Raw genomic sequence first — 11,487 nt, 5'->3', positions numbered from 1 at the left:
CATTTTGATGTATTCCACTTAATCGTATGTCTAAACAAACAAAAAATACAGTGCGATAACGATTTCGTACTAAACGCATTTCTGTCTTTAACTTTACATTTTGACTCAACGTCGAAAACTCTGCGAATAGAACAGTGATTTCGTACAAAGTTTAAAGCGGGGGATCTTCCACACCACTTGAGATAACAACATGGGATTTTTATCATTTTGTTCAGTGCAATATTGGCTATAAATTATACGCTGATAAATTTTCTCTAGCATTTATGCGTGTGTGTTAAAATCGCAGATGTTTGATTTGAAAACGAGTCGCTGAATAGAAAACTTTTTTGTACTCATTGATATTGGGGTGATTTGAACATCTGCTTGTACAGAATTTAATTCTGCACATTTTGATACCACATACTTGATAGTGTGTTGAAAATTGGCTTCAATATTGACCGAAAACCATTTTGCTTGAAACCCGCCTTTGATAAATTCTTCATAACATACAACGTCATCTCATTGAATCTGTTAAAGTGTAGATCTTCAGCGAAATGCACTATACGAAAAAGTTGAGGTCGTGTTTTCTCTTCAAATAGTTGACCGATCTACCAAAAATTTTCGCATTAATATAAAACGTGTTAATAGCAACAAGTTTTGTGGGGATCATTTTTTGTTAACATATTCGCATATAGAAGAAATTCTTAGTTTTTCGCATGAAAATCACTTCGCTGACAAGAAAAAAAATTCCCATTTATGACAAGTACATAGCAATTGATACCATTCGATAAGGAATTCTGTTCTGCACATTTTGATGTATGATACTCCACAATAGGTCTAATTACAAGAATACTGCTGAGAGAAAACGCATTCGTGCTTATAGAAATTTTGAACTTTAAAGTATCGAGTTAAACCGAACGTCGTTAGATAGCGAATAGTTGATAAAACTGTGTTTGTATCGAAGCGGTTTATTTTAACTGTCACAATAACGCGTGAACGCATTTCGATGAAATTTTCACAATCATAACCAGCAAATAAACAGGAACAATAAGAGTTTAAATATTTTGCAAGTAGATAAGTGGATATATGTCAAAATTTCTGTTTATTGGTAAAACTTGGGTTGATATGAAGAAAAGATTTTCATTTCGCAATATGATACAGTAATATTTGCATCATGCGATGGGGAATTTATTTCTGTGCATTTTGGTGTAACATACTTGATGTTTTTGTAAAACGCTGCAGTTATACGGGCAGAAAACCATATCACAACAAACACACATTTCATGAATCGTAATTTTGACCCTTCGTTGTCAGTGCAAATCGACGACGTCATTTCAATGAAACTCATCTTTCAACTTAAAGGGGTGTTTACATATCGACGATAGAAAATTGTGTTTCTTTGACAGTGGTTTAAGTGCAATATCTATAGAACCAGTTGTCCAAATTCCATAAAATTTTCACCAGATGAACCGAAATTTCGATGCGCTCATACTGGTACTATTTGTGTATACAAAATCGAACGCGCGAGTTATGAAATTTTGATTTTAACGCAAATTTTCTCGATATTTCAAATTTTCAAGAACAATTGTACACATAACCATACTATTTGTATATCATTGTATAGGCGCCAGTGTGCTGAACATTTTGATATATGTGGTTTGATATTTATTTTCTATATCTTCGTTGTACTAGTACAAATCACAAAACACAGTTGAAAAAATCACAGCGCGATAGTTGCTCTTTAATAAAGTTAGTGCGAAATCATATCGAGCTGCTTTCGTCAGTCGAACGTCATGAAAACATTTGAGTTCTCGGAATTGAAAATAAATATTGAATTGTTCAGGCTATGTAGAAAACTAAATGGGTATACGGGAATATTTTGTGCTGATGTTAAATGTTCAGTAATAAATATTTTGATGGATTACTCACATATTTGATATGATCTAGGATTATTTCAGAATGATAGGTTAGTAAATCTATGTTTGACTAGATTTTTTTATATACTCGCCTTTTGTCGTTTTAACATTGACTATAAAAATCTGCGTTGAGTACGCCTCATAACAAGATTTGAGACCTAAAGACCATGGATTTGCTTTAACTCGAAGGAAATACTGGATGGATTGTACGGACTCATGCTTATCAATTTTTATGCCCATTCAAGCTGTGAGTGTGAATATTTCGGCTTGTATGGTCATGAAAAAATATCATCACAAAGTCAATATTTGTAGGATTTTTGCATGGTAAGTATGATTTTTAGATTTGTCATCAAATACACATTCGATCGTAACTCAAATCATGAAGAATAAACATTTTCCATGTGCTTTTCTGTCATTCTTCGTTTGGTCGTTGAAGGGTTCGGACGTGTTTTTCGAAGCTCTCGACGTCGTGACCTAATTATAATTTGAACTGCGCGGGTAAAGAACGCTCATTTGCGGCTTGGACATTGACCAATACGGACGTGTTTTTAAAGCGCTCTGAAAAAAGTTTTGACTTTTAAATTTTTTTTACTACGACAGAATCTTAGTTGACTGATGGTCTTTGACAAAGACAGACTTGTTTTTGTGAGCTCTGAACAAAATTTGACTTTGAAATATTTTTACGATTAAAAAGTTTCAGTTGACTTTTGAACGTTGACGAAGACGGACGTACTTTCGTGAGCTCTGACTATTGATGAAAAGTTTTCGCGTTATAGAATAGCGACTTGGTACTCAGGTTGTTGAATGACTGGATGACTGAAGTGTTAGGTTATTGTTATGAGATAACAACTTGACTTTGACTTGAGTTGTGAAATGAAATCATACTCTTATGCGATGTTAACTTTTGAACGTTTAGTATTGACTGACAACGAAATTTTGTGAGCGTTATATATGAAATGTTTGACTTACATTAATTTTTTTGAACGACTTGACTTCACTTTAAGTTTTGACATCGGACTGATCGGACGTGTTTTTTTAAGCTCTGACTGTTGTGAATAATTAAATTTATGTTGTGGTGTCAAGCGATTGACTGTCAGTTGAGGTTCAGATGTCGAGCTGTGCGGACGTGTTCATCGAGCTGCTGTCTACAAAAAACGTGAGTACAAATTTTTTTCGTTTTACTGTTTACAAGTTGCGTGATGATGTATGATGGTTGTAATGTGTTGGGTAGAAATTACTCAGTGCTGATACAGTGTCGATATGTTGTGATGAGCGATAATAGTGGATGATGGTGGAACAGAATATTCATTGAGCTATTTTGAGGAAGCGAACATATGATGGAAAAATGTTGCAAAAATATTAAATGCATGTGCTTATATGTACTAAATATGATATTGCTTTACTTGTATTTGCATGCTGTTAACATTTCTATTTTATTCCAGTGGGCTGTGGTGAGTATTGCAGATTTAACTTGTATGTGTGGTTTTTAGTTAACGATGCTTAATGAAAACTGTTATTGTACACTTAGTATGGAATGATGTGAATGATGATATGATGGGTAGAATTAATCAGTGCTTGTGTCTAGAAATGCTGAATGTTTATTGAAAAGGCTAAATGCTAGCCAGTACTAAGAGTTGAGCTACCGTGGGAATGTGAAACGAACTGATGGTGTAATATGATGGTGTATTGACATACTTTTCTTATATGTACTAAATATGATATTGCTTTACTTGTATTTGCATGCTGTTAACATTTCTATTTTGTTCCAGTGTGCTGTGGTGAGTACTGTAGATATTACTTGATTTTTAGTGTCTATGAATGCTGATGTATGATAGCTATAGCATGAGCTCAATGCTAACCAGTATTATGAGTTGATGTATTGTGGTGATGCTAATCGAACTGATGATGTAACATGATGGTGAACACTTACTGAATGCATAAAATTTATTGAATTGCATTTGTTGATATGCACTATAATATGATAAATGTATTGCTTTACATGTATATTTCATGATGTTTAATTTCAGTGGGCTGTGGTGAGTACTGTAGATTGTATTGCCTATGTATAGAATTCAATAAAAGATTATGACTGAAAACTGCTTTTGATTCTTTTTGAACAGTTTTAGGGACTATAAGTCTATAACAAAAATATGTCGGTTGGCGTTCATACAGCAATGTTTTGAGTAGTACAGAAATGTTTCTACGTTTGTGGTCGCCAGTTGTCTGTGATGTGTAAAGTGAAAAATACACGGAGCTTTGAATACAACAAACAGTTACTGTTTTAACACAGATTGTGTGCTATGCATTTTTCGATGTAGATCTTTTTCAGATTTGACATGAAATGTAGACCTGACATTTGAACAGAGCTGGGAAACGAAAAGGTAAGTTTGTTAAATTTCACAATGAACACTTGTGTTTTGACAAAAGAAGAGATAAAGTGAGTTTTGTCATCATCATGGTTTCTTTCAGAGTATAACTCGTGAACAGATGAAAACCTATTTTTTGCTAGATTTTCATGTACTCTTTTTTTGGATGATAAGTATGTCAGTAACTCAAAATCATACGGCTAGTACAGTATGGAACATGAATGCTTTGTTCAGATTTTCAGATGTGTGCTGGCAGTTCAAGTCTGGCAGCTGAAGTGAACAGTCGTGTTTTCTGGAGCTCCAACAATATGCTAGAAGGTAAGTAACTATGTTTGTTTTGCATTGCATGTTTTTATATGTTTCAGACTTTCAAGCAGAGATGTCATGCTGACTGGAGTTGAGCACAGGGCAGTGACAAAGTGAAAGGTAAGTACTTTTGACTGAATGTTTGTTCTATGCATGTTTTGTTTTAATACATTTCAGGAGTGCTTATCCAGTGATGATATGACAGTTGGAGTGAACAGTGGAGCCAAGCAGTCTTGTTTTTAGAGCTACTCAACAAGCCTTGAAGGTAAGTTTAGAATTTCTCAATGTTAGTGAATTGAAGTACTGTCACTTGCTTTTGGACAGTCGAACAGAACAGACGTGGTTGCGAGAGCTCTCATATCTGTTGTGTTAAACTGTTTTTATGATATGTTATGTTTGTTTGTTTGTTTGTGATGTACCATTTTTCAGATGCTGATGGCAGTGATGGGTTTTCAAGCTGACCTGAACAGAAAAGCACTCATATGGTAAGTACAAAATAGTTGTTATATGGGATGTTTTGTGCATGCTTTTATGTTTCAGGTGTACTTGCTGACAGCGACGAAGACGAATCAAGAAGAGGAACATTGTTGAGAAAGTGATTGGGACTTGCAAACAGGGTAAGTGTAACACTTGTGTTTTTTTAATTTGTAACATGCGTGCTTTGCTCTGTTTCAGATTTCACATGCAGAAATTAAACAGGATTTCAACTGCTGAGACACAATTCATCAAAAGTAAGGTAAGTTTTAATTCATTGATTTGAGTTGTACAATGTGTTCTTTACTTTATTTCAGATTCGAGTCACTGGTTTACACATGGAAGAAGATTTCCACGTCTGTTACTCAACTCTACAGAAGCAAGGTAAGTCGATCAAATTTTTGTTTTCATTGACTGCTGTAATGTGATGTTATGCTATTTTTCATGTGTGCTATGCAGAGATGGAGAATTCAATTTTAAGAAAGATTAACTGCTGCAGCTTAGCTCTGCTCTGTGTTGATTTTTGTTCAAAAACGTTTAAAATGTATGTGTGTTTTCAGATGTTTTGTTTCAGTTGATGTCCAGATGGCAAGCAGTACAGACGTGTTTCTTGGAGCTGCCAAACAGTGAGTACAAACGTTTTATATTTTTCAGTTGTTTACTCATAGAAGTCTGTGAAAGATGATAACAAGGGTTGAATTGCACAGTACTTGTGTCTAAAAATGCTGATGTGTGACGGTTTACTGAAAAGGGTAAATGCTAGCCAGTAACACTTGAGCAACCGTGGGATGTCGAACTAACTGATGATGTACTATGATGGTGAACACTTACTATGTGTATCGAAATGCTTTTGTTGTTATTTATTATAGACGATTTGATATTGGTTAACATTTGTTTGCATGCTGTTAACATTTCTATTTCATTTCAGTTGGCTGTGGTGAGTATTGTAGTATACATTTGTTTCAATAAATCATGATGAATGAAAACTGATTTCGATTCTTTTTACAGTTTTAGGGATTATCACTCTATAACAACTCTGTCGGTTGGTATTCATGAGTGTGAGCTTAATACAGCAATGTTTGAGTAATACAAAAAATGTATGTACTCTTTTGTGGTCGCCAGTTGTCTGTGATATGTATAGTAAAAAAAACACAACACAAAGCTATGAAGCATACAATTGTTTCAAGGTTTTATCAATAATTGTGTACTGTGCATGTTTTGATTTAGTTCGTTTCAGATATGACATGACCTGAATATTTGACAGTCGAACAGAGCTGAGCATTGCAGAAAGGTAAGTGTTTTGTTTGATATTTACCATGCATACTTTGCTTTGCTCTGTTTCAGATTCACATGCAGAAAAGGTCTCATAGTAGCCTCAACTGTGAATAAGGATATCAACTGCTGTGACTAAACTGTTGAAGAAGGGTAAGTGGAACAATGTGTTTGTTTTATAAGTACCATGTATGCTTTATTTTGCTCTGTTTCAGAGTAGACATACAAACAGTGTCTTGCTTTGCATGCTATTTTTCAGGTCTCTCATGCAGTGAGGGAAAAGAAAAAGATTTCAATAAAGAATCACTGCTGCAACTCAGCTCTTTAAACAAGGTAAGTGTTTACTATGTTGTATACAAAATGTTTCTCTTTCTTACTATGTTTCAGGTTAACATTGCAGAGATGTTTTGACAGCTTGTGACAGAAAAGAAATTCAGCAGCTGTGTCTTGACTGTAGCCACAAGGTAAGTCGAAACAAATATACTGGTTTGTATGTTGTGTTGTTATGCCCTTCTATGTTTCAGACTTACATTGCTGTGACTGTTCCACAGTGGGTCAAAAAAGAGACGAATACAGGTTTCAAGAAGAAAATTGGCTGTTAAAACTCTGCACAAAATATGAGGTAAGTGAACTACTCTTTTGGTTTGTGTTGTGCTTTGTTCTGCTTAACTATTTTTCAGATTTGAGTGGTGGGTCGTTACAGAGCAGACTTTTTGACAAGTGAGAAATTGAGAAACAGAGAATGATTCAAGATCAGCTAGGTAAGTCTTGATTATTATGCATTGCTAAATGTTGTTTTCATTCCAGTATGGCTGTGGTAAGTACACAAACTTTCTATAATTTAATATTGAACTGTTTTTATGACCTGTATTCTGCATTGTAAAATGTCTGTTTTTCATTTCAGTATCCTGTGGTAAGTACAATTGCCTTCTTTAATTTTCATATTGAACTGTTTTGATGACTTGTATACTACTATGCAATGCTTAATGTTTTTTTCATTTCAGTAGCCTGTTGGTAAGTACACTAACTTTCTATAATTTCATAGTGAATTGTTTTGATGACCTGTATTCTGCATTGTAAAATGTGTTTCTTTTTCATTTCAGTATGGCTGTGGTAAGTACAATTGCCTTTCATATTGAACTGTTTTGATGACCTGTATTTTGCATTGTAAAATGTGTTTCTTTTTCATTTCAGTATGGCTGTGGTAAGTACACAAACTTTCTTTAATTTTCATATTGAACTGTTTTGATGACTTGTATTCTGCTATACAAAATGTGCTTTTTTCAATTTCAGGTCAGCAATGGTAAGTATAGTGTGTTTTTTTATGTATAATTTTGTATACATATTGTTTTTTTCATCATAGCATGTCTTTTATATTTATGCTTTGTGTAAGTAAAATGTTCATTAAATCATTCTTATCTTCAAACTAAAAATGTATTGTGCTATGCAAAATGTCTGTATGATTTCAGTTGCCAGAGGTGAGTACCATTACAGTTGAAAAGTTAGTTTTGTTTAGTTAAAGTTTTGGTTCACAGTTCTGTTTGTTATTTGGCAAAATTTACATGTATGCATTGAGTCTTGATTTCAGCTCGATTGTGGACTGAAGAAGATTGCCCGCAGAGGGATTGGATACAAAATACAAAGTAAGTACTGAGTTTCTTACTAAAAGTTTTGAGTTGTATTCATTGTGTGTTAATATGCTATGATTGCTATGAACATGACTTTTGTATTTCAGCGAAGACAACATAGGTAAGTAAAATTGTTATCTGTTTCATGTTTACTGTTACAGTTCAATATTGTGTTTATAAATTGTAATCTGTACAAACACATTCAAAAGTTTCTAATCATGCTTTCGATTTCATTTCAGCTTTACTGCTAGACGAGTGTTCTCTACTACTTGACGAGTCAGCTTTACTACCAGGCGAGCAGTGACAACAAGGCGCCTTTGTGGAAACAACACAACAAAAAAGTGAGTATTAGTTGAAATTGTTTTACTGTATGTTATACTTAAATGCAAAATTGTGCACATAAATTGTAAGTTGTACAATTACAATGAAAGTTTCTGATCATGCTTTCTATTTCATTTCAGCTGTACTGCTAGACGAGCAGTGACAGAAAGGCGCCTGAACATGCAACACAAAACAAAAAAGTAAGTATCAGTTAAACAGTTGGTAGAGTTGTGTGTTTTTCTTTAGCAGTTTGTGTTTACTATTTTATTTGATACATGGTATATTACACATGCATGTTTTTATCATTTCAGGCTGTTTACTTTCATCGTTTACTGTTTAACACAATTTGCTTTTCTATTTTCAGTGCCAATATACAAACCTTGATGTGGACACCGAGTAGTCAATACATACGTGTGGCGTACAGCTGCGACAAAACCGTGGGTCCATCGCACCGATAACTCGAACATTGGCCCGCGTATGGACATCAGTGCAACTTTGTGAATCCATGTAACTTTGTGAATCAATGTAACATTGCGAATATGTGTCGATCGAAAAATGTGTACATTCTGCACTGAAACGAACTCGGTGTTGCAAGTGGCAAGTGTTGACAGTGTGTATGTTTATGTTTATGTTTTTACATGAAAACTAAAGGAGATTGTTCTCCTACCTTTTTTTTCCTTGTTTTATTGTGCTGGCCAGCAATATTGATGTATTGATGTATGTGTTTGTGTATTAACAATGTATTAACTATGCAATACCAAAATCAAACAAAAAATAAACATTAACAGTCATTAACTGTGTTTGGGCGGCCGAGGGGTTTAAGACTCCACAAGTGTGAAGCGCACTGATAGCACTTGGGGGTGAACACCTCGGTATTTCGGTGCTAAAATGTTTTCACGGTGCTTATCTTGACGCACTGTTAAGACTACCAACCAGTTAATGATTGCTTCATCTTTAAACAAAAAGTAAGTCTCTACTTTGGCACAAGAGACTCCAAGTACCAAATACCAACAATTAAAAAGCAGACGTTTTTCAAAACTATGATCGCTGAGATTGATAGTCAGATGGAGTCCTGCCCAGTTAGCTGTGTAGCGGTCTAGGGCGGGGTTGCAAGTCAATACGAAATGAGGCGCTATAAAGCAACTCGTCCCCGTTATGACCGTCAATACTTTCGACACTATCTGGGAATCCTTTCAACACCACATTGTTGCGCTGTTGGAAGGGTGGTAGGCACGCATGGTGACATGCCTGTGCTTTGCTATGCGACACCATGGTATTTTCGTACGGTGACACGAAATATCTTAATCTGGCTCTCTCAGAAACGCAGGCACGCGTTGACCGAACCTGACCGATGACCGAGCAATAACATTTCTATTAAGTGCTTCAATGCACAAAGTCTGCTAGGCTGGGTGGGAAGGCGACTTCTCTTGTACTCAGACAAGAGGAACGGTCACAAGTCCGTGAAAACGCCGAGTGACACCACTAGCTTGCAAACGTACAAAGCAAAAAACTTTCAAACTTGAATTTGAGGTAAAATGATAAAAAAACTATATGAATGACTAACCGATATAAGATATTTTCCATATGGCAACAAACTATGCTACTCAATGTTGCGTTGAACATTAATTGCGCCTTACGAACTACTCGTGTTGAGACTTACATTGAGTGACTCGTTAACGTAAAGCAGTTACTCGCTTTTGACTGCATACACATTTTGTACAACGGTTCGTTATTGGTATAACTTGTCTTTCAGTGAGGCACATTAACATAAACGTTCAACAGTATTTAGGCTTTATATTGCGCTTGTAGAATATACGAACAAAACACACTATATAATCTACAATCGATCGCATAGTTAGCTACTTGAGTTGATATTGACAAGCGCTGGTCAATCATCTTGTTGGTAAGCTTTCGAGTGTACACAGTAGTTTGCAGTTTTGTTTCACACATAATACAAAATATGGATGAAAAAAATCTATATACATAACAGTTTGCGATATTAACTACTTTTGCCTCTTGGCCAAATCTACACTCGATCGCATAGTTTGCTACCTAGGTTGATATTAACAAGCGCTGTTTGAAAAGCAGTATTACTTCAATGCTATGGTTTGGTTGTAAGATAAAATACTAGTATATGATGCATTGATGTAACAGATATGTAGGCACATTCGTATAGTAGAAGAAAATTCTCAGCAGCAGCTGGTCTGCAAACACTACAATGCGATTTTGCAGTTTGATACGAACGTGTTTTGTTCACGTGAAGTTGAAATGAAAATCTGTCGTGTCTGATCAATGAAATATATTTGATAAAATAACACAGTTGAAAGGCAGTAACATATCTAAGGTTGTGCTATGTTACAGCTCCACAAATAGTTATTCGTCTTGCAAGATACTGGAACAGATGTCCACATGTTATTGTATATTATCTGATTTAGGATATTTTGAGAAATTATGCAACAGAACATTTCTGCAAGATGTGAAAAAAATATTTATTTAAATGGGATTTCTGAGGTTTAGCCATCGCCGAAAGGCCAATGTTTCTTCGTTAATGCATGGCAAAAGTAAAGGCTATATTGTTTGCTAGTATGCTAGTCCGTATTGCATATCGCAAGGTGGTAAAGCGGCTCTTTTCATTTCGCTGTGAAAAGAACGGTCACAAGCCCGTACAAACGCTGAGTGACACCTCTTGATCATGTAGCTTGTATGAAACGTGTTTATACAACCACAGTAGTTCAAAGCAGAACGCTTTTCCTTCTTCGAGGGAGAAGAAATCTGGGTGCAAGTCCCGGCTTTGGTTATAACACGAATACTACTCGCTGCTCAATAGCAATATTCATACTCTTACACAGTCAATATAATCTCGGGACCAAATGCCACTAGGCTCGATTTTGAGTTGCTACACTCATGATAAAAATGAACCAACACATTGACATTGAGTACGTGATTAAAATGTACCAGCAATTTTTCGCTAATCGGTATGTAGTAAAACTATTTGACAAATCTACGTTATAACTAGCACAGTTAAAATTTAACGTTTAAGCATTCGCTGATAATAGGCATGCAATAGCAATCCAACGCTGAAATGACTCACACTCCTACGCAATTAATTTTATCGCGGGACCAAATACCCATAGGCTCGATTTCGAGTTGCTATACATTATATGAATATCGTGTTAAATGTAATAGTTTCGAACGGAGCTTTTATAGAAAAGAATCAAAGACAAT

The 11,487-nt window shown here is 35.2% G+C and overlaps 1 long non-coding RNA gene across 19 annotated transcripts; it reads left to right on the top strand.

Moving 5' to 3' along the window:
* Positions 1 to 1,847: 1,847 nt before the first annotated feature.
* Positions 1,848 to 9,678, top strand: LOC127867852 (uncharacterized). Of its 19 annotated transcripts, none has more exons than XR_008043748.1 (10): positions 1,848 to 1,945; positions 2,979 to 3,051; positions 3,923 to 4,832; positions 4,997 to 5,184; positions 5,359 to 5,425; positions 5,602 to 5,667; positions 5,970 to 7,956; positions 8,181 to 8,282; positions 8,403 to 8,462; positions 8,627 to 9,678. It is a non-coding gene; the product is annotated as an uncharacterized LOC127867852 (long non-coding RNA). The 19 variants fall into 19 exon arrangements; XR_008043745.1 differs by having other exon boundaries at positions 3,665 to 4,832; XR_008043742.1 differs by having other exon boundaries at positions 3,338 to 4,832.
* Positions 9,679 to 11,487: the final 1,809 nt, after the last annotated feature.

Source organism: Dreissena polymorpha, chromosome 2 (genome assembly GCF_020536995.1).
Source record: "Dreissena polymorpha isolate Duluth1 chromosome 2, UMN_Dpol_1.0, whole genome shotgun sequence".
Taxonomy (NCBI): Eukaryota; Metazoa; Mollusca; class Bivalvia; order Myida; family Dreissenidae; genus Dreissena; species Dreissena polymorpha.
Note: the sequence above shows the minus strand (reverse complement) of the source record. Positions and strands in the feature narration are given on the sequence as shown.